The sequence below is a fragment of the Canis lupus genome, chromosome 14 (assembly GCF_048164855.1).
Source record: "Canis lupus baileyi chromosome 14, mCanLup2.hap1, whole genome shotgun sequence".
Taxonomy (NCBI): Eukaryota; Metazoa; Chordata; class Mammalia; order Carnivora; family Canidae; genus Canis; species Canis lupus.
Window position 1 is genome coordinate 9,842,592 of NC_132851.1, and position 24,455 is coordinate 9,867,046.

Genomic DNA, 24,455 nt, shown 5'->3' on the forward strand with positions numbered 1-24,455 from the left:
GACCACATCTTCTTTATCCATTCATCTTTCAATGGACACCGAGGCTCCTTCCACAGTCTGGCTATTGTGGACACTGCTGCTATAAATATTGGAGTGTAGGTGTTGTGGTTTTTCACTGAATCTGTATCTTTGGGGTAAATCCCCAGCAGTGCAATTGCTGGGCTGTAGAGTAGCTCCATTTTTAACTCTTTGAGGAACCTCCACATAGTTTTCCAGAGTGGTTGCACCAGTTCACATTCCCACCAACAGTGCAAGAGGCTTCCCTTTCTCCACATCCTCTCCAACAATTGTCGTTTCCTGTCTTGTTAATTTTCCCCATTCTCACTGGTGTGAGGTGGTATCTCATTGTGGTTTTGATTTGCATTTCCCTGATGGCCAGTGATGCGGAGCATTTTCTCATGTGCTTGTTGGCCATGTCTATGTCTTCCTCTGTGAGATTTCTGTTCATGTCTTTTGCCGATTTCATGATTGGATTGTTTGTTTCTTTGCTGTTGAGTTTAATAAGTTCCTTATAGATCTTGGATACTAGCCCTTTATCTGATATGTCGTTTGCAAATATCTTCTCCCATTCTGTAGATTGTCTTTTAGTTTTGTTGACTATTACTATTGCTGTGCAGAACCTTTTAAATCTTGATAAAGTCCCAATGGTTCATTTTTGCTTTTGTTTCCTTTGCCTTCATAGATGTATCTTGCAAGAAGTTGCTGTGGCCAAGTTCAAAAAGGGTGTTGCCTGTGTTCTCCTCTAGGATTTTGATGGATTCTTGTCTCACATTTAGATCTTTGAACCATTTTGAGTTCATCTTTGTGTATGGTGTAAGAGAATGGTCCAGTTTCATTCTTATGCATGTGGCTGTCCAATTTCCCAGCACCATTTATTGAAGAGACTGTCCTTTGTCCAGTGGATAATCTTTCCTGCTTTGCTGAATATTAGTTGACCATAGAGTTGAGGGCCCATTTCTGGATTCTCTATTCTGTTCCATTGATCTATGTGTCTGTTATTGTGCCAGTACCACACTGTCTTGATGACCACAGCTTTGTAGTACAACTTGAAATCTGGCATTGTGATACCCCTAGCTCTGGTTTTCTTTTTCAATATTCCCCTGGCTATTCGGGGTCTTTTCTGATTCCACACTAATCTTAAGGTTATTTTTTCCAACTTTCTGAAGAAAGTCCATAATATTTTGATGGGAATTGCATTGAACGTGAACATTGCCCCGGGTGGCATGCTTTTTCACAATATTAATTCTTCCAATCCACGAGCATGGAATATTTTTCCATCTCTTTGTGTCCTCCTCAATTTCTTTCAGAAGTGTTCTATAGATTTTAGGGTATAGATCCTTTACCTCTTTGGTTAGGTTTATTCCTAGGTATCTTATGCTTTTGGGTGCAATTGTAAATGGGATTGACTCCTTAATTTCTCTTTCTTCTGTCTCATTGTTAGTGTATAGAAATGCCACTGATTTCTGAGCATTGATTTTGTATCCTGCCACACTGCCGAATTGCTGTATGAGTTCTAGCGATCTTTGGGTGCAGTCTTTTGGGTTTTCTATGTACAGTATCATGTCATCTGCAAAGAGGGAGAGTTTGACTTCTTCTTTGCCAATTTGAATGCCTTTTATTTCTTTTTGTTGTCTGATTGCTGAGGCTAGGACTTCTAGTACTCTGTTGAATAGCAGTGGTGAGAGTGGACGTTCCTGTCTTGTTCCTGATCTTAGGGGAAAGGCTCTCAGTTTTACGCCATTGAGAATGATATTTGTTGTGGGCTTTTCATAGATTGCTTTTAAGATGCTGAGGAATGTTCTCTCCATCCCTAGACTCTGAAGACTTTTGATCAGGAATGGATGCTGTATTTTGTCAAATGCTTTCTCTGCATCTATTGAGGGGATCATATGGTTCTTCTTTTTTCTTTTGTTGATGTCATCTATCACGTTGATTGTTTTATGAGTGTTGAAGCAACCTTGCATCCTGGGGATAAATCCCACTTGGTCATGGTGAATAATCTTCTCAATGTGTTGTTGGATCCTATTGGCTAGTATCTTGTTGAGAATTTTTGCATCCATGTTCATCAGGGATGTTGGTCTATAATTCTCCTTTTTGGTGGGGTTTTTGTCTGGTTTGGGAATCAAGGTAATGCTTGCCTCACAAAATGAGTTTGGAGTATTCCATCCTTTCTATCCTTTGGAATAGCTTAAAATAGAATAGGAATTATTTCTTCTTTAAAAATTTGATAGAATTCCCCTGGGAAGCCATCTGGCTCTGGACTTTTGTGTCTTGGGAGATTTTTGATGACTGCTTCAACTTCAATTTCCTCACTGGTTATTGGCCTATTCAGGTTTTCTATTTCTTCCTGTTCCAGTTTTGGTAATTTGTGGTTTTCCAGAAATGCATCCATTTCTTATAGGTTGCCTAAATTATTGGCATTTATAGCTGCTCATAATACATTTTAAAATCGTTTTTATTTCCTTAGTATTGGTTGTGATCTCTCCTCTTCCATTCATGATTTTATCAATTTGAGCCTCTTTTCTTTTCTTTTTAATAAGGCTGGCTAATCGTTTATCTTATTAATTCTTTCTATATTATTAATTCTTTCTAACTCCTGGTTTTGTTGATCTGTTCTACAGTTCTTCTCATCTCTATTTCATTGAGTTCTGCTCAAATCTTTATTAACTCTCTTCTGCTTGGTGTAGGTTTTATTTGCTCTTTTTCCAGTTCCTTTAGGTGTGAGGTTAGCTTGTATATTTGAGGGTTTTTTTCCAGTTGGGGGATGCTTGTATTGTGATGTATTTCCCTCCTAGGACTGTTTTTGTTGTATCTCAAAGAGTTTGAACAGCTGTATCTTCATTTTCATTAGTTTCCATGAATCTTTTAAATTCTTTTTTAATATACTGGTTGACCAATTCATCTTTTAGTAGTACGTTCTTTAACCTCCACATGTTTGAGTTTCTTCCGAATTTCTTCTTGTGATTGAGTTCTAGTTTCAAAGCATTGTGGTCTGAAAATATGCAGGGGACAATCCCAATCTTTTGGTATCAATTGAGACCTTATTTGTGACCCAGTATGTGGTCTATTCTGGAGAAAGTTCCATGTGCACTTGAGAAGAATGTGTATTCAGTTGCGTTCATATGGAAATTCTGTAAATATCTGTGAAATCCATCTGGTCCAGTGTATCGTTTAAGGTCTTGTTTCTTTGGAGATGTTGTGCTTAGAGGATCTGTCATTTGCAGAAAGTGCCGTGTTGAAGTCTCCTACTATTAGTGTATTATTATCTAAGGATGTCTTTACCTTGGTTATTAATTGATTAATTAATTAATTGGCAGCTCCCACATTAGGGGCATAAATATTCATGATTGTTAGGTCTTCTTGTTGGATAGACCTTTTAATATGATATAATGTCCCTGTTCATCTCTTACTATAGTCTTTGGGGTAAACTATAATTTATCTGATACGAAGATTGCTATCCCAGCTTTCTTTTGAGGACCATTTGAATGGTAAATTGTTCTCCAACATTTTCAGGCTAGAGGTGTCATTAGGTCTAGAATAAGTTTCTTGTACACAGCAAATAAGTGGGTCTTGTTTTTTTGTCTAGTCCAAAACCCTGCATCTTTTGATGGGATCATTTAGCCCATTCAGGTTCAGAATAACTATTGAAAGATATGAATTTAATGTCATCATAATACCTATTCAGTCCCTGTTTTTGTGGATTATTTCTTTGGGCATCATCTTTCTTTTACAGAGTCTGCCTTAATATTTCTTGCAAAGCTGGTTTGGTGGTCCCATATTCTTTCAGTTTCTGCCTATCTTGGAAGCTCTGTATCTCTCCTACTATTCTGAATGAGAGCCTTGCTGGATAAAGTATGCTTGGCTGCAAGTTCTTCTCATTTAGTACTCTGAATATATCCTGCCAGCCCTTTCTGGTGTGTCAGGTCTCTATGGAGAGGTCTGCTGTTAATCTAATATTTCTCCCCATATAAGTTAGGAAACTCCTGTCTCTCACTGCATTAAGAATTTTATCTTTATCTTTGGAATTTGCAAGTTTCACTATTAAAAGTCGAGGTATTGAATGGTTTTTATTGATTTTGGGGGTGGGGCCTATCTCCTGGATCTGAATGGGTGTTTCCTCCCCCAAATTAGGGAAGTTCTCAGCTGTGATTTGTTCAAATATGCTTTCTGTCCCTCTTGGTGCTCTCTGGAACTCCAATTATACTATACTCTATATGTAGATTCTTCCTTCTGAGGCTGTCATTTATTCCCCTTAACATTTCTGCATAGTCTTTTATTTTTTTATTTATTTTTTTATATAATTTTTTTTTTTACATTTTTATTTATTTATGATAGTCACAGAGAGAGAGAGAGAGAGAGAGGCAGAGACACAGGCAGAGGGAGAAGCAGGCTCCATGCACCGGGATCCTGACGTGGGATTCGATCCCGGATCTCCAGGATCGCGCCCTGGGCCAAAAGCAGGCGCCAAACCGCTGCGCCACCCAGGGATCCCAATTATACTATACTCTATATGTAGATTCTTCCTTCTGAGGCTGTAATTTATTCCCCTTAACATTTCTGCATAGTCTTTTAATTGTTTTTCTCTTTTTTCCTTTGCTTACTTCCTTGCCATCAATTTGTCTTCTATGTCGCTCACTCTTTCTTCCACTTCATTAACCCTCATTGTTAGGACGTCCAGTTTGGATTGCATCTCATTTAATTGATTTTTAATTTTGGCCTGATTAAATCCAAATTATGCAGTCATGAAATGTCTTGAATCCTTTATGCTTTTTTCCAGAGCCACCAGTAGCTTTATAGTTGTGCTTCTGAATTGGCTTTCTGACATGGAATTGTAATCCAAATTCTGTAACTCTGTGGGAGAGAGTACTGTTTCTGATTCTTTCTTTTGTGGTGAGTTCTCCCTTCTAGTCATTTTGCTCAGTGCAGAGTGGCTGTATGAGTGGGCTGAGTCAAGAATATCAACCACGACCTAAGTAAGTTTCACCCTAGATGACTCTGACCAGGTTACAGACCAGAAAATAAAAACAAAGATCAGAATGAAATAAAACTAAAGGACCACTAAGGTGATAAACAAATTTTAAAACAAAGTAGCAAAAAATAAAAGGCCAAGAAACCCAAAGAAGAAGAAAAAAAAGAGAAAAAAGCAAAAGTAAAGAGGAAAAAAAGAAAAAAATATAAAAAAGAGAAGAAAAGGGGGGGGGACTGGAAGATGGTGGTGGTGATGAAGTTGTAGTGGAGGAAGAATGTAGTCTACCTCATGGGTCCTAGAGGGTGATCCTCTTGGTTCTGAGTGTATTAAGTTCTGTATGTTAGAAGATGCTCAGTCCCAAATTTATGTAAACCAGAAATACTTGTAGAGAGCCCCAACATTGACCACCAAAACATAGATAAAAGAAGAAGGGGGGGGCAGAATAGGAATGAGGAGAGAATATAATCTCACAGAATGATCCAGCACGGTATACCACTTGGTTCTGGGTGCATGCTGGTCATGTTTTAGAAGGTATTAACTTCCACCATGGTAGAACAAAATGAGGCAGAGAAAACAAAAAATAAAACAAAAAAACACATCTCATATATTTCCCAAAATTAAGTTTAGTATGTTGAAGGGAATCTAGAAGTGGAAAATATATCTAGAACCTGTAATTGTAGAAATATAAAAATAAAAAAAGGAAGAAACTTAAAAATGAAGAGGTGGTAAAATATTGTAGTTAAGGTGGGAGAAGAGGAAAAAAATGGAAAATATAGTCTAATATAAAAACGAGTTGTACTGGAAAAAGGGGGAAAAAACAACAAAATGGGTACCCTCTAGTTGTATATACTGTAAATCCCTCTACTTCCCTTGGAGCTTTCCAGTGCTGCTTGGTCAATAACTTGCTTTTCCCCTGTCCTTCCAGCGGGTCTTCCGGGGGAGAGGCCTGCTGTGCTGACTCTCAGGTGTGTGCACCTGGGGAGATGCCCCGCCCCCTGCTGAGTGCAGGCTCAGTCAGAGCTGTGTACCCTGCGAGGTCCCTGTTCCCTGGAGGCCCCGCCCCTCCCAGGCACAGGGTGACACAGGAGGGACAACAACACTGCCTGACATAGGTCAGCTCCCCAGCCCTAGATTCAGCTCCCCAGTAACTGCCCAGTCTCCCAGTCCGCACTGTCCTGGATTCTCCCAAGGGGCGGGGGGCGCTGCCCTGCACAGCTCGGGGGCCCCGGGGCAGGAGCGTCCCCGCTGTCCTGGGCCCTCCCTGCCCCCGCCTGTCCCGGGGGAGCAGGGTCCGGGCTGTGTCCCCCGCGCCCTGGGCTCCGGGGCCTGCGCCGCTGGAATCGCGCTCCCGGGCCGCGGCCCCCGAAGGCAGCAGGTGCAGCCCCCTCCGCCCGGAGCCCCCGCCTGCCCCCCGGCTCCTCCCCGAGGCCCCCCGGCGTGGCTCCGGCCCTTCCCCGAGCTCGGCCGGCGGGTTGTGGCGCATTTTACTCCCGGGCACACTTCCTGTATTAGTGACTCCGGGAACCTGGAGTCTGTTGTGATCGAGTGTGACTTGCTCTCTCCCTCCTCTTCCCCCAGATCAATGTGATAGAAGCTTTAGTTTGGGTCAGCATAGCCAAGAACACAAATTTCTTGCTTCCTCTCTCCTTATCCCCAGGTCTCTGTTGAAGGCGATGGTATCTCAAGTAGGGTAGGACATCAGCACTTCTTAGCCCCTCCGCTTTGTGTTGCAGAGGCTGTATTCTTAGTGAGCATGGCTAAGAGGCTGAGTGGAGGGGGGCTTCTTTCACACACTCCTCTCTCGTAGAATGGAGGTTTGTTTCCAGGCAGTGCAGACCAAGTATGGGGCCAGGGTTTACTTCACTTAAGCTCAGTTGTATGGCAGAGGTTCCACTCTGGGAGAGAAGACTGGTTGAACAATTGAGAGGACCAAATGCTACTGCCCTTGTTGAGTGACCTGCTCATAAAGCATACTGCAACTCCAGCTCTGGGGTAGAATCCTGGAGGGGAGAGTAGATAGATTCTAATCACAAAGAGCCCCAAAGCTCCCCCTAAGGAAACAATTTTACTTAGAATAGACAGTGGAGAAGTTCAGCCTCATGGCATGCTTGTAAACAAGGGAGATTCTGGTGGTACCATCTAGAAGCAGGCTGGTATCCTCAGCCACCTAGTTTACAGAAAGAAGCGGGGGCGGGGTGGGGGTGGGGGGATAGAGTGGGGGGGGTGGGGGGTGGGGGGTGGGGGGGTGGGGGGGGTATGCTGGGGAGAAAGACTACTAAGGAGAGCACTGCTGGGCTCCAGATCAAACCTCAAAGCCTGGCCTTAAAATGTACCACTTCAAAGACATCTGAATTAATTCACCTTAGACTGCAGTACAGTTTAGGACCCAGAGAATTGTTGAAAATAGTAACAGAGCAATCAGATAGCAGTGAGTGGAAGCTAACAGCTGGGTGTGATGCCAAAAGAGGCAGGTAGCTTCACATAAATCAGGAAAAAGGTAGCCAAAGACTTTGCTAAAACTGTCATAGTATGAAGATTGCATACAATCAAGGTTGTACCCTCTGAGAAGTCAACAGCAGAGATTTCATGCAGAGAGGGATATAGATTTCTCTCAAATAGACCACTAAACGAATATATAAGCAAACAACAACAGTAAGCCTGGCAGCAGGCGGGTGAATGGTGTTGTACACAGAGCCATTACAATATAATTTCTAAAATGTCCAATTTCTAACAAAAAAAATATGAGAAATGCAAAGAAATCAAAAAGCAAAGCAAAGGAAACTGCCTGTAAGATGTCAGACTTAGACAAAATTTTCAAAGCAGCTATTATTAACATTCTCAAAAATTATGATTAAAGAAAAAAACAATATGATGTCAATGTCTCAGCAAATAGAGAATATCAATAAAGAGACAGATTCTAAAAGAACCAATGGAAATTCAGAGTACAACAGCTGAAATGAAAAATTCACATGAGGGGCTCAATAGTAGAATTGAACTGGCAGAAAAAAGAATCAGCCATCTTGAGGATAAATTGATAGAGATTATGCAATCTTAAGAACAGAGGAAAAAATGAAGAAAAATGAACACAGCCTCAGGAGAGTATGTGATACCACTAGAGAAAATAGTGAAAGCCAAAGATGAAGAGAAGATCTTAAAAGTTAAGAGAGAAACAACCCATCATATGTAATAGAAAAATATCAAGAGATGATTTCTCATTAGAGACAGTGCAGGTCAGAAGCAATAGGATGATAATAAAATTCCTGGAAAAATAAAAATTACAAGAATCTTATATCCAACAAAACTATTTTTCTTTTTTTTAATTTTTATTTATTTATGATAGTCACACAAAACTATTTTTTCAAAAGTGACGGCAATATAAAGACATTCCAAGACAAATAAAACCTAGAAAAATTATTGCTAGCAGACCTGCCTTGGAAAAAATACTAATGGAAGCTCTTCAAGCTAAAAGCAGTGATTCCAGACAGTAAGTAATTTAACCCACATGAAAAAACAGAACTCTAGTAAAGATAATTATGTAGATAATTAAAAAAGACAGTAAAAATTACATATTTCCGCCACTTTCTTCTTTTAATTGAGCTAAAAAGCAATCACATAAGAATGTATATAATTGTTATTGGCTTACAGCATATGGAAACATAATATATTTTATAATAACAGCAGGAACAAGGTGGGTAGAAATAAAGGTGTGTTAGAGAAAGGAAATGACACCAGATAAGCTGGAATCCATAGGAAGAAATGAAGAGATCAAGAAATAGTAAATAAGAGACTATAACAAATTATATAAATATATTTTAGCTCTACCTTCTTCTTTCAGCTTCTTTAGTAGCCATCAAATAACATAAGGGAATAAACTTTAAAATGTATTGTTGGCTTGCAACACATCTAGATGGATGGCAATAATAGCACAAAACAGGAGAGAAGGAAAAGAGCTGCCCAGGGTAATGATTCTATATATAATTTGATTGAAGTTAGTATAAATCTGAAGTAGATTCTAATAAATTTAGATATATATATAGAAAGCCTTAAAGTAACCACTGAGAAATAACTAAAAAAATAGTGAACGTACTCCTAAAGTCATTAAATATGAGTAAATCTTTGTGACTTGGGTAGGCAAAGCCTTCTTAGATAGGCCACCAGAAGTATAGGCAACAGAAGAAAAAATAGACTGGCCGTTATCCAGATTAACCTTTTGTTTTTTAAAGGGTACCATGAAGTATGTTAAAAGACAGCCTACACAATGCTAGAAAATATTGCATTGATAAATGATTCATATTTAGAATTTATACAGAATTCTTACAACTAAATAATAAAAGACAAATAATCCAATCAAAAATGGGCAAAGGAACTGAATAGACATTTCTCCAAAGAAAATATGCAAAAAGCCAGTAATCACATCAAAAGATGATCAACATCATTAGCCACCAAGGAAATGCAGGGTAAAGGCAAAACCAACATGAAATACCACTTCATACCTACTAGGATGGATTTAATTAAAGTCAGATAATAATTAGTGATGACGAGGATGTGAAGAAAGTAGGACACTCATCTATTGTCATTAGGGATGAAAAATGATGGAAAGCAGTCTCATTCTTCAAAAGGTCAAATACAGAGTTACCATGTCACTTAGCAATCCACTCTAGAGAGAATTCCACCTCAGAAAAATGCAAATATATGTCCTCACAAAAACTTCTAAGTGACTATCCCAAGCAGCATTATTCATAATTTCCACAAAATAGAAACAACCCAAAAGTCCATCACCTAATAAATGATAAACAAAATGTATATGTATATTGTGTAATATGATATATTATATGATTCCATTTACATGAAATGTCCAGAATAGGCAAATCTACTGAGACAGGAAGTAGACTAATGGTTACCTGGGATGGTAAAGCTGGGGCAAAATGAGGAGTCACTCTTAATGCCTATGAGGTTTCCTTTGGGGTATAAAATGTTCTAAAATTTATTGTGGTGATGGTTGCACAACTCTGGATATACTAAAACTACTGTACTGTACACTTTATTTTTTTTTTTTTACTTTTTAAAGATTTTATTTATTTATTTGAAAGAGAGAGAGAGCAAGAGCAGGGGGAGGGGCAGAGGGAGAGGGTGAAGCAGATTCTCCACTGAGCAGGGAGCTTGATGGTGGGCTCAATCCCAGGACCCTGGGATCATGACGTGAGCTGAAGGCAGATGCTTAACTGAGCCACCCATGTGCCCTGGACTGTACATTTTATTTTATTTCATTTTATTATTTTTTATTTATATGATAGTCACAGAGAGAGAGAGAGAGAGAGGCAGAGACACAGGCAGAGGGAGAAGCAGGCTCCATGCACCGGGAGCCCGATGTAGGATTCGATCCCGGGTCTCCAGGATCGCGCCCTGGGCCAAAGGCAGGCACCCAACCGCTGTGCCACCCAGGGATCCCTGGACTGTACATTTTAAATGGGTGAACTGTATGGTATGTGAATGACATATCAATAAAGCTGTTAAAGTATATTGAATGAATACAGCCCTTATAACAAAGTGTACATAAATACACACTCAATACACTTTTCTCTGTAGAAACACACTATTTCATAAGGTTCTTCTAACAGTTAATACCATAATTCTTTGAGAATATTAAACAGACATAAAAAGATAAAGATTTTTATAATGATAAATTGAATGTAATCAGGTAGCAAAGTACAGAGAGACTTTAAGAATGAAGAGGAAGTGGTGAGATCTAGGTTTTGCCACATTTGGGGAAATACTGCTCCAGTGAAAATAAAACTTGACGGAATCCTTAATGGATGGGGTCTTCCCTTAAGTAACAAATCTCCCATGGATAAACATGTTTTGTTTTTAAAGGGTTTCTTAAGGAGCTGCTATTTTGTTGGGCACTGGTGGTCAAGGTGTTTTACATACATTATCATTTGTTCTCATACAACACATTCTACAAATGAAAATATGAGAGCTTTGTAAAAAAAAAGGTAACTTTGCCAGCTTTCATACTAGTATGTGGTGGAATAAAGACTAGAATTTAGGAGTGCTTATTATGTCATTCTATGTTGATTATTGTGATTTAGAACTCTGTGTGATGCTTCAAACAAATCTTATTAAAATGAATTTTGCATGTCACTTGATTCAAAATTAAGAAGAGAGAGTGGAAATTTGAGAAGTCATTAATTCATGAATAAATCTTAAAGGTCTTAAGGAGAATTCCCAAGATTTTTCAAATAGTAAGCCTTAAAAATGTAGCACCTTAGGTCACATTAGCAACTTTTCCAAGGGAAAGTAATGTATTTTTTAGTTCTTCCTGGATAGGTATCATTAACAATTTTTATTGCTTACTCAGTTCTTCAAAAAAATAATTTCTTGAGGCAAGTCAATGGAAATATCTTGGTCATATTTATGAACAATTTTAAGGGATTGCCTCTTTCTCAGACTAGAATGTATAATATATCAAGTAGTTTCTCAGCTCAATACATTTTAGCAATGTCCCTTATGTAAGTGAAATGTCTTAATGTAAACAATATATAATGAACTCTAACACTGCACTAACCCTGTGCTCCAGAATACATATTAAAGAAAAAAAAATCAGGCTGATGAAATTTTTAAAAAGTTACTTAAATGTTTACTTTTGTGTAGAAAAATGACTTTTTTTCTAGTGGAGAAGTAAACTGGCAATAGAATTTTGACAAGAGGATTTGTATGATTCCAATTATAATATAGGTCCCAAAGTAATAAATGTGTTGGTCGTAACGTCCTACTTGTGTGAGCCCCTTAGAATTCCTTCTAATGGAATTCCCAATGAGGTCATCCCTTTGCAAACATCATCTCACCAGCATGTGGTACTCGGATACCTTGGGTTTTATTCAGATAGTTTCAGATTTGGACAGGGTCATGCCGATTAGAGGGGAGAGAAAGGGTGCGTTCCAATCAGAATAGCCAAAACTTAAACAGACCAGAACTTTACCTTTAGGGATTGATTAATTTGATGTATTAAAAATTTATAGAGTTGGATCCATTCACTCCAGTGGAACCCTAAACAATTCCCAGGACAGGCAAAATGCCCAACTTGTCTTTGAGAACAGACATGTATGTTACATGACAGCTGTTTATGTCTTCTGACATAGGAGGAGATCTTTTGGCTTTGCAATTTGGCAATGACATACACTTTTTGGCCAGCAGAGCAGATATATTGTGGATTAAGATGAAAGGTAGAAAGAGTAAAAGGTAGATCATAGGGAGTGATCACAGGGTGATGATAAATCAGAGCAGGAAATGCTTATTTAGATAAATGAGACACATTAATGGCTAAAACGTCATTTGTGGGAATCCCCATCCAATAAAGGATTTTAAACTCTAAAATAGATTGAGATAAAAGCACAGGTGGCTTTAAAAAAATGCCTTGTCACATAATTACGGTTCCAAACCTCTTATGTAAAAAAAATATTAAGTAAGAAGGAGGACATTAACTAAAATCCCTCCCACACCAGAATAAATGCTATGGAAAAGCCTAAGACATCCCTGAGTTTCAGTTTCCCATCTATAAAAATCTCAGTAAAAATACTTGCCAGTTTGACCTGTGACCTCTGAGATTTTTTTTCCAAATTAGTCTTTATGATTCTAAGTAAGATATACTTATTGTCAGTTCAAGGTGTCACATTTAGCAGGAGTATATGAATTTTAACAAGTAATGAAGAGGCTTCAGTACCCAAAGGGATGAATCTCTAAGGGTGAACTAACAGGCAATCTGACAGACGCACATGTGTGTGGTGAGGGGGAGCCTTCCACACCCTTAAATCATACTGCCATTTTCCAAAGCAAATTCTAATAAAGAATTCACAAGCTCAGATGAACATTAGAATCTGGGGAGCCTTAAACAATCCTGATATCCAGGCATATCTCAGACCAATTAAATCACGATCTCTGGTGATGGGACTTGCACTTCAATATTTTTTAAAGCTCCTGAGGGGATTCCATTGTGAGTCATGATGAGTACTACTGCCTCACACCTTCGTGTTTTGGAAGAGAAAACTGAAACTCTCATAAGCTAAATGATCGAGCATAGCTCGACGAGTCTATGACAAAGCCAAGACAAGAAATTCGGTCTCCCAACTCTTTACCCCTTTATTTCCATTACGCGACATCCTTCTGCCTCTTCTTGTTTCACATGGTCACCTCTAATTGGCCTGTCTGAGGTCTTAATTTCAGATCCTCCATTCAGCACCTGTAGACGCTGTGTAACAAAGCTGGGGCAGCCTCTCCCAGTGTAATTTTTGCATATCCTTTTCCTTTTTACAAGCATCACTTTCTGGGGCTTGCTAATTTACAGGTGACCCAAGTTCTTTCACCTTATTGAGAAAATTGAGTACCAGAGAAATTAAGTGAGTAGCCAATGGTCATTTAATCCAGCAAAGGGCAGAGTCCAGAAGTGATATTGCTTAACATTTCATTCAAGTTCTTTCTACTTGTCCAAGACACCACCTTTGACTATGGGAGTGTCTTTAAGGAAATACTGGTACCCTTCGTCAAGAAGCTGACACATTTGTCCCAAGATGAAAGAAGCTAGATGAAGACCAGCCTGGGGCTGCATTTTTTTTAGGTCAAGCAACCATCTTTTTAGGTCGAGCCCAAGATGCTGTTGCAGCTCCAACACATTAGTGCTTGTATGCTGGCTCAGCTGGTGAGGAGGAGCAACTCAGCCCACAGTTTCTTCTGCATGGGTTTCAGCTCAACCCTACAGGCTCCAGTTTGTCCTTGCTTTCCCTTCTATTCTCCCTTCTTAACTGCTTGTCTTCTGGGTTTCAGGTTCCAGCATGAGACACAGAAACAAGAAACAATAGCATCAAATAGACTATGTAACTGTCTCTGGCAATTGTATAAAGTCAAATCCCTACAATGAGTGCCTTTAAAAATACACACACACACACACACACACACACACACACGGCCCTGTGGTTGCATGAGTTCACATTTTCCCATTTCCTCAAAACTAACAACACTCAGACTTTACAATAACCTTTTTCTGACACCCTTTTGACCATTTTTCTGATTTGCCATGCCTTGATTTCCATGATTTTTCCATCCCTCAAGTATGTTTATTACTAATGTTCTCATTCGTGCTGCTGTTTATTCCTTAAGACTTTAATCCTTGAGTTTAGAACACAACAATTTTAATGGCTCTTCTTACCTATATAATGATCAAGAGAGTTAGGAATGTAGTAGAAGCTCACTTAATAACTGTTGAAATTCATAGATCCTTAATGAAGGTCCACTGTTTATATGTTCCTACGTGTTTTTAGTTGGAAGAGGGCTGACAACTTGCCTTTCTGCATATGTTTTAAACAAAGCAGTAGCATTAACCTAGAACAATTTCATTCCTCTGTGTATTTCGGTCATCTTCTTAACACCCAGAGACCTGGCTGATAATTTTGTTACCTACTTGTAGAAATACAACTACTACATATTCACTGCAAACTTTTCTGAAAAAGGATACTTCATACCCAATGACTGAATATTAGAGAATAGTTCTCTTTGAATAATTTAGTTCAGTTTTCATTTTTAGAGCAATATCAGTTATCAGTTTTAAAAATGCATATTATGATGATACATTATATGACATACCTCAGTTAGCCTTGTTTTTGAAGTCTAAAGTGATAGACTAGATTTTAAAAGTCAAAACCTGCAAGCAGTTCTCTCTTTACACTTATAATCAGTGTTTGTAAATGCCTATATGATTGTTCTGTGTATATTTTTAAATGGAGAAATTATATGTTACAACTTCATAAAAAAGTATACAAAATTTAAAAACTCAACACTTGAAAAACAAAATAACTTCCCTTTTAAAAGGACAATACTTTTATTTCAGTATAAATATATGTATGATTAAATAAATAGAGCCTTATTCTACATGTACAGTTTAATAATCTATACATTTTTTACTTAAAGGTATAAAAATTTTACACTAAAGCATGGTTTTTAATATCCACATAATATTTTATTCCATGAATATAATCAGTTTACTTAATCACCTATTGTAAGAAATTTGATTATAAGCAATGGTTCAGCAAACCCTCCTTGTTCATCAGTCTCTTTTCCCATAATTTTAATAATCACCTCAAGATAAAAATTTCAAAGTGAAGGTGCTTAAAATATATGCACATTTTAAAACTTTTCATACATATTTTCCGTTTTTTCTTAGAAAAGGTATACCAGGGGCACCTGGGTGGCTCAGTGGTTGAGGGTCTGCCTTCAGCTCAGGTCATGATCCTGGGGTCCTAGGATCAAGTCCCGCATTGGGCTCCCTGCGTGGAGCCTACTTCTCCCTCTACTACTTCTCCCTCTGCCTGTGTCTCTGCCTCTCTTTCTTTGTGTCTCTCATGCATAAATAAATAAAATCTTTTTTTTAAAAAAAGGGTATAAAATTATAATTTCATCAATAACCTATCTTCCTTTTGTTTTTGCCAAGTGGATAGCCCCAAATTCTACATAATTATTATTTTAACTCATATTTCCTCAAGTTTCAAGGACAATTTTTTTTTTAAGGACAATATTTTTATACCTTGATATAACTTGTGCTTTAGTGAAAGAAGCAATTGTTTTCATTAAACTTTATCAGGTTTCTTTTATATACAACAAAAAATAGTGATAGTAAACATTATTTTCAGGAGAATAAAAAAGAGCATAATTTTGAAATGAAATGAAGCCCAAGGAAGTAGGAGCATAGCAGAACACTTTCTCTTCCCTCATCCAAAATCATGGTGGACAGGGAGAGGTGAGATTTGCCGAAAGTGGGGATTAAGTTGCTCTGGATATCAAAAGGAGAGTAAGACTGTGCTAACAGCTTTGGCTGGAACTCTGCAAGTGTTAGATTTATAATTGACAAGGCATCAAGCCAAACATATACATCCATGACTGATAAAAGGATGTTAGACTAGAAACAAGAGAAGTCAGTCAATATTTTCACAACTTTGTTGAGCTCAAAATGAGATCCCTGAAGACAAAGATGATGATTAACATAACCCCATTATGATAAAAAGGGGGAAGGGCTGGTGAATTACTCAGAAATATATATCAGTCTATTCTAATCTAATTTGGGAGAGAAATTCTACAAGCTTTGAGCTATCCAATAGAGCTATACTTAGCAAGCCCATGGTTTGATGGAGACCAGCCCTGTGCTCTTATTCCTTGGCTCATCAGAATTCTTTAAGGATATCATTACTTTGAAGGTGCTAAGCTATTTTCAGAAAAGAGGAAGCATAGAGTGTGTGTTCTTATTGCTTTAAATGGAACTCAATTTGTTTGGGCAGGTTTGGAGCTGATACTGTCTACGGAGAGAAGACTTCATTTGTAATCATATACAAGCTGTAAAGGACGTTGGTTCTTCAGAAGTGGTTTGAATGAGGAAATTCTTTTCAACTCTCTAAAATTCTGGTGAGAAAAATCTTCCAACCAAGGGAATTGCCCTTCTATAAAAAAGGCAGTTTTGAGAAGAGTGTGCTAATTTGGCAAATGAGTAAGGTGGTTTGTGTCCAGTCTAAACCTACAGCTTCTCCAATATCCCTGGGGACTCCTGGGAGGAAGAATAGCTTGAGGGCTTGATTATTACCCAAAGTTCAAAGCAGGGGGAGGAAAACACAAGAAAGGGGAGGATTAGGATGCTGGGTGGCTCAGTGGTTAAGCATCTGCCTTTGGCTCAGGTCATGATCCCAGGGTCCCAGGATTGAGTCCCACATCAGGTTCCCCACAGGAAGCCTGCTTCTCCCTCTGTGTATCTGCTTCTCCCTGTGTGTCTCTCATGAATAAAAAAATAAATAAAATCTTAGAGAGAGAGGGGGGGAGAATTTAAATAGCAGAAGAGAGACAACAAATAACTAATAACTTGCATAGGAAGGCTTCCAAGGACAGTGCTCTCTTACTCACTCTTCACTCTCAGTTTAAGACTTCTTACATCTGAAGTCCCCTGGGCACACAAAACTGGGCAGGAAATTTCTGAGTCAATTAGCTGCTTGACATTTCTTTTCTGACATGCAAGGAAATAGCCAGACAACAACCTATCATTTACTGCTTTAGACCTAGCTAGAAAAAAAAAGGAACACAACACATGTAATTAATCTCAACTATGCAAATCAACAGAGTGAAGACTTCTTATGTAAAAGAAAGAAATGTTGATAATCTGCCTGAGATAGTGAGTGCACCCTGCTGTTCCATGGACCTAGGCTTGGCCAATCTAGCAGCTCTCTCGCAAACAAAACAAAACAAAACAAAACAAAACACTTTTTAAAGATGGAAGTCACTATCATTATCTGGGATTGCATCTATTGTAGATCTTCTGTTCTAGTTTAGATATAATTTCCCATAATCCAAACCTAGTGGTTGTGAAATTGAATAGCTATAAAACATTTACAAGTTCTTTGAATAATCCATCCTGCCTGGGAAACTGTTTCCTGCCTTTGGTTGCATCTCTAAAACATTGATCAGGGCATCCTTGGACAGAATGTACTTCCCTGGCTTAATGGGCACAGGGTAGACAAGATCCTGAGTTGTACCTACACGTCCAGATGGCTGCCCCAGATTTACATTTATTTTCAAAAACTAGGGATAATATGCTTCATTTTATTGAGCCACAATCCCACTTGCGGGAGATCACTGAGATCAAATGTACTGGCCTAGAACAAGCTTTGGCAAGCCTCTGGGAAGAACATGTCTTTTCTTTCCTAGTTCAGTGTGTTTCCAAGATAATTCCTTGGTTCAAATGGGGTCACCCAACCATAACTTCTCACAGTAGTTTCTTTTAATAACCCAAACTTACCTTTTATCTGAATATGCCCCTTCTGAGTTCTTTAGGTAGTTTAAATATTTTATAATGGGTAAAATCAAGAAATTATGGTCACTGTGCTAAATCTTATATCAACACCCTTTATGAGAGGGTCATGATGGTCAAGAGGTACATACCAGGAGAGAAATGGGAGAAGAGGACTTCTCAGGGTTGCTATTCTCCCCAATATATCAAAAATGAAAGACTTCAGGGCCAATTCAGGAGCAGAAAAGCATAGTTCCACAAGTAGGAATGTTTCCACAAATAGGCAAAGCAAGCAACTGTGCATGTTTAATTACCACAAATATTCTTCACCATCTCAGCATGGAGAATTGGTTTTCCTATCTTCATACTTTCACATGACATCTCTTCCTATGCTATGTCTAAAACAAAACATTTTCTCATTAGATTGCCATGTGTTTCTTAAGACACTACTGAATTATAACCAATTTGAGGGCAAACATAAGTTCTCAGAGAGCCTGCAACAGTGTTCTGCAATTGGCAAATTTTCATTGAAAAAAATTTGCTATCTCATTGTTGCGATTTTATGGATATCAAATCACTCATCCTACTCTGACACACATTTAAATATTTTCCATTCTAAATACATTTTCTATCCCAAACACCAATTATACCACTTGATTTCCTAACAACAAAGATTTCGTTTCTTTAGGCTTGGAAATTTCTTAATCTTTAACTATGTCCCATTAAAAATGCAAATATATCTGGACAGAGTGAACCAAAGGTCTCCTGCCATGGCAATGTGTGACTGCTCTCTCAAGGTATCTCCTTTATCAGGTCCTTGCTTTCTAGTGTCTTCTTTATCTAATACCTGGAGAAGGGATGCAGAAGATAATATGGGTATTTTATTTTCCCTAGCATGGAACTTAAAATTAGTTGCCAGTTTGCATGAGTCTATTAAGTCAAAGAATTGATTCTAATTCTTCTTGAAATTTTTCATTTGTAACTCTGATAAAACCTGTTGCTTAAAAACCAAATTCTACTTGGCTTTGTCTGAGTCCAGAGACATTTTATTTAGGCCCAGGGTTGTTTACTTAAATAGCTAGCTTAACTAGTGAGTAGCTGAACCCATTTTTTTTTCCCTGAAAGTCTTCACCACTTGAATGATCATGATGTTCCCTTTTGGTATTTTGGGGGGAAAACATTAATTTTTATAAAGCCCAGGAAGAACAAAAGATTAGGCTAAGTGGTTATGGCCTATATTCCCCTATTATGTCTAAATATTCAGTGTTTGAAAGAAAATAGAAAATTTCACAATTTTCAAAAATTTAACTCCAACTGTCTTAATCCACAAGGGGAATGTCAGGATTGCAACAGATGAGGAGACCTGTTTCTAATTGAGAAAGCTCTGCTTTACTCACCAGCCTTGTTGTCTGTGGGTTAAGGCTTTTAAAGTTTGGAGAAATTCACTCCCTTGCTCTTTACTTCTTTATGAAGTCTTTAAATGTTCTCCACTCCTTTCTGGCTCTTTCAAGAATAATTAGTACCCTCATCAATTTCCCTGCCCTAGCTGGTTTGACAAACAAGTGCCATTTGAGTGAAATGTTTGCATTCTTCACTGAGCAGAATTTGGGGGCAGTTTCTGATTCGATAGATTTCACAGCAATGATGCTCCCAAGAGAGTCATAAATGAAGTTGTGGCAACTCAAGCAGTTTTGACGACCAACAGTGTTGTGTTACATCTTTGAATTGGCCTCTCATTTCAGTAATTAACAGGTGCAGTGCAGGAAGCCTTTGATTCCAGCTCCACTTAATTCAACAGCCTGCTTTTGCTTCCCTACTAAGTCTAAGAAACAATATCAGGCTTCCAGAAGAGTGACTAGACTTCTGTATTTAGATTATTTCAGGAATAATTAGTTAGAAAAATCAACTCATAGAATCAAATAGGCACAGTTCCTAAATCTTTCTTTTTGCAATTTTATAAGTAGAATAGCTTCTTTCCAGCTATATGTCTAAAGTAAAAATCTTTTTCCTATCAGAACTACATAATAAATTACAATTGTTAACCAGTAAGACCATCGTGAATCATCAGTCTAAAGATGAGCCATTTTTGTGGATTTCTTCCCTTTTTTCTCCAAGTTGCCTGCACATGAACAATATCATTCCAGATACTTGCTATTTTGAATGATGATCAGAAAGGAGTGTGGAAGGATGTAACAATAATAATTCACTTTACTGTTTGTTTTCAACAACAACAGTTGGTTGGGGGGTAACAGAATTTGTGAGAGGATAGACAACTCTGTTAAGAGGTTTTCCCAATTGCATTGACGTCCCTTCACTCATCAGCATGTGCAAAGCATCAACTGTATACTAAGTATTTCAGTTGGCTCTAGGTGAAATACTCAGGAAAAACACATTGTTCTTGCCTTTTTGAGAATGACACATGAAATAAAGAGTAGTACAAACAGCTAAATGGGTCAAGAAATTACAAATAAAGGGAATAGGATCTTGGAGCTGAAATTGTCAGGAAGGTTTTTTTTTTTTTTTTTACTTTGAAAAAAGTAAAAGGAAAGTCATTGAAGGCAAGGGCAGAGAAGCAAGAATCAACTATGTACACTGAACATGTAAGGTTAAGTCAGCTGTACATACTGAGAAGTAGGACATCATTCAAGTAGCTATGGAACCACTTATTCTCCAGGTAGGAATAATGGAATTCACAGGGAGAGAGAAACTCAAGTTTCTTAATCAGAGACCCGATGCAGAGAAGGCTTTTGTGTATGTCATTATTGCAATCTGGATTACACTTGATGTCCAGTATCAGTTTCAGGTCACTTATCAAAGAATAACTTGAGGTACACAAGCATGAATAATTATATGAACAATCAGGAAAGTGCTGAAAATACACCAGCTTTGGTTGGTTATCCTGGAATTGACATTAATTAAAATAGACTGAAGTTAATGAGTGAGCTTGAGTTCTAAGTAATTTTGAATATTATTTCCAAAGTCACTCTAGCCATCCATGTTTCCAAATGATTCACTTTAAATAATTATAAGGCAAAATTATTACCTGAGTTGTGACTAAATCCAGACATCTAAGACAGGCAACCTACAGAGCAGGTTATTAACATATTCCTTATCGTGACACTTAAGACTCTGGAAAAATAAGGGCTTCTTATTTACAAGTTTATGGATTTCACTGGAACCACAGATGACCTTCTAATCCCTTCAGTCAGTCTTCAGAGACATCTCACCAACAATATGTGTTTGAAAGTAGAGTCATCATTAGAAGATCTGGACTTAAATTTGGGATTTATGATCAGTACAATATTCATGATATACACTGCAGTGTGAATAAGGCTTTGGTATAGTTTGACATTCACTGGAGGATATTTTAAAGGCAAAACTTGGCTTTAGTTTTAGTCAATGGTTTCTTCGTTATCTAAAACAGAAGAAAGCATTTATCAAGGCATCAATCAAAGTTTCAGATGTCTCAGAATGTAAAATTATTTAAGGGGACTCAAGGGAGCTGTTGCAAACTGTCTACCTAAAATGACTTCAATGTTATTTTTAATTTTAATATGAATACTAAAGTTATCTGATTATAGCAACTTTGTGTTATACTTACACAAGAACAGATTCATGACCCTGCTTTCAAGCTGAATTTAAACCTTAGAGAGACTCCAAAGTATAAATAAAACATTGTAATCAATACCACCCTTTTGACAAAACTCTGGGAAATAAGTTAGAAATTCCATTTTTCTAAGATGAAACATAAAATAGCAAGATTTTCTAAATGTAGTTTACATGATATATTTTGCTGCATCCTCAGTGTTGTTTTCAAAACATAGAAATTAAAACTACAACATTTTGAATTGAGAACACCGAATACTTTGGAACCACTAGAAATACTTCCACATACTACTACTTTTTATGCATGATTTTATGTTAATTCATTCATTTTACAAATATTTATTTAGTACATATTATGCATCAAAGGCCATGATAGATGCTAGAACACAAAAAGAAATTGAGGGGAAAACTAATTTTGCTATTGCCCATTCTCCCATTATCTCAAGGTATTCCCTCCAAGTTCTTAGAGTGTTTGGCCCATGATCTTTTCATTTGTTTTCTAATCTAAAGAAAGTTTTAGTTAAATGTGTGGATGATTAATCTAGGCTGATTTTTAGCAGAAAATTAGAATTAATTGATATATCTCCCTATCCTTTTAAGATTGGTATTGCAAGTAGAATGCTTTAGTGAATTCTCGATCTTTGAAGGATAAGAGTCCCAAAATAGTTTCTAACTCAAGAAAAAGACTGTATCAGACTTCGAGATGTCATCAAAGAAGGCACAGAGCTAATAAAGAGAAAGCAGGGGTTGAAGGTAAGCCAACGTTTATCTTGATTCCAGGAGTCAAAAGGCAGAAGATGAAGAATGCAAATAAAGAAAAGCATGTGGCCGACTTTGAAGCCACTCATCTTTTAAGAGTTCATAAAATTCTACAGAGAAACAGTGTGAGCGTGTGTGTGAATTAATTATGTTAGAATCCTTGACAGACACATTGTGTGTGGACAGAAAAACCAATCCAAATCAAGTGGACAAAAGACAGGGAGGCCTTCTTCTTCCATGTGGTTAGCCAGGCATGGATTTCACCTTTTATGATAAATGTGGGTATGTTGTAAATATATCAAAAAAGTATGGAAGACAAAAAAATGAACCAACAAAAATACTCACAATGACCTCTGCGTTAGCTGCATGTGAAAATTGCAGAGGTGTGAAGCTCATACTATAAATGAATACAAGCAAGATAGGAATGTGGCCTTGGGGGAAATAGCAAGCATTATGTTTATCCGCATGATGATAGGTTTTGTGGGCAAAACATCTGAAAACTTAAAGTGCAGGTCTGGACAGGAGGAGTAGTAAGGTTGGCTTAGACAGGTAGATCTGGGAATGATCTGCAAAATGATGCTGTTTTAGCTGGGAGAGTACAGGGGTCTGCCAGGGTGAGGGAGGTCTGGGTGCCACATAATCCAGGAACAGAGCCAAGTTGGAGCTGGTCCCAGACCCAGATAGAGGAAGGCTGAGGTGGGAGCATAGAGGGAACTTTACTGGCATCTGGAGTTTCAAGATTATCTGTACTAATCCTGCCTCTCTCTATGGTTAGAGGGTAATTCAGAAGCTTAAAACTAGCAAAACTTAAAAAAAAAAATCTAAAACCAAAGAGAAGAAAAATGCTTGCAAGAAAGGAGACAAGCAAACATAGTGGTCATACTGCCATACAACAAACACGGTGAGGATGTGCAAACAGAATGTCCACCACATACATTTAGGTTACTTTACTTGTTTTTTTTTTTTTTTATTTCAGTAATTTATTACAGTGCCTTACCGTGTCGCCTGAAATGCATATTTGATTTGGGTTTTAGTTGTACTTGCCTTCGCTGACATTATGGATTGATGTTATAGATCAGTACCTGAAAATCTAATTACTCTACTCCGTGCAGAGCACCTCACTGATTTTCTGGGTAACACAGATTACCCTGAGGACTTGCAGGTCTGGCTGAGAAGTTAAGAAGGATAAAGAAACTTTGAGCAGGGGTCAGAAATATGCTTAGTTGAGGACTGAACTCAAGTCAATTGCAGTTACAGAACGGCACAATTAATTGGCAGGATCAGTGTAGGCTAGAGAAATACAGGGAAAGGTCCAGGGAAGAGGAATCTGTGCAGAGATTTGAAGGATGGGTAGGGTTTGACTGGACAGGAAAGGAGAAAGGCATTATTGGTATGAAAAATGGCATGAAGATGGGACCAAAAAGGGCAAGATAAGCAGGCTCTCAAACATAAACAAGGTATGTTTCAAAGTTGTGGGAACTCAAGTTATCTAGATGGAGGACTTGCAGAGCTGGGATGAGGGATTGGGATTTGAAGCTACATGTAGGCGACTTGCCTTTACACTTGGAGGGTGAGGTCAGATTGAGTCTGCTAAGGTAGGGGCCTGATTGCCAGGACCAGTGGAGCCTAGAAGAGGTGACAGGGGACAAGCGTTCCTTCCCACACCACAGCTAATGAAGAGCCAGCTCTGCCAAAAGTCCATTCACTGCATTGGAAATGCTCCTCTGCACAGGCAGCTGAGAGCTGGGCCCAGCACTGACCAACAGCCTGCACCTAGGCCTTCCTATCTTCGCGAGGCTATTAGCTGCAATCCTAACACTCCATCAAATCAAAGCTTCATGCTTAAGACTTGGCTGCTTGTATAGTTTAAGTAGTTAAATGAAAGCTAGAAATTTAGCTCTTAGCAAAGAACAATGTATAAGGTAATTGGCAAAAAAAAAAAAAAAAAAAAAAAAAAAAAGGACAATGTGGATTCTTCCCTGAAACCAGCACACCCTAATTTCTCCGCCCCACCTTGGATTTTCTTTCCACAATCTAAATGCTATTATGTTCTTTATTTTTTAAAACTGCTTCTGGCTAAGATCAGCAGTGGTGGTTTAGGAAGTGTGATCCCATGGGCAGCAGCAGCACCTCACCTGGGAACATGTTAGAAATATACATTCCTATATCCCACCTCAGGCCTACTTAATCAGAATTCTGTGAGTGAGGCCCAGCAATCTGTGTTTTAAAGAGTCATCCAGGTGATTCCCATGCACGGTAAAGTACAGCACTACTCACCTGCAGGACGCAGTGATGACTCCTTAGAATATC

At 38.2% G+C, this 24,455-nt stretch overlaps 1 pseudogene; it reads left to right on the forward strand.

Moving 5' to 3' along the window:
- The window catches only part of LOC140603700 (ubiquitin-conjugating enzyme E2 N-like), an 80,772-nt pseudogene that overhangs the window by 41,455 nt on the left and 14,862 nt on the right, over window positions 1-24,455 (forward strand).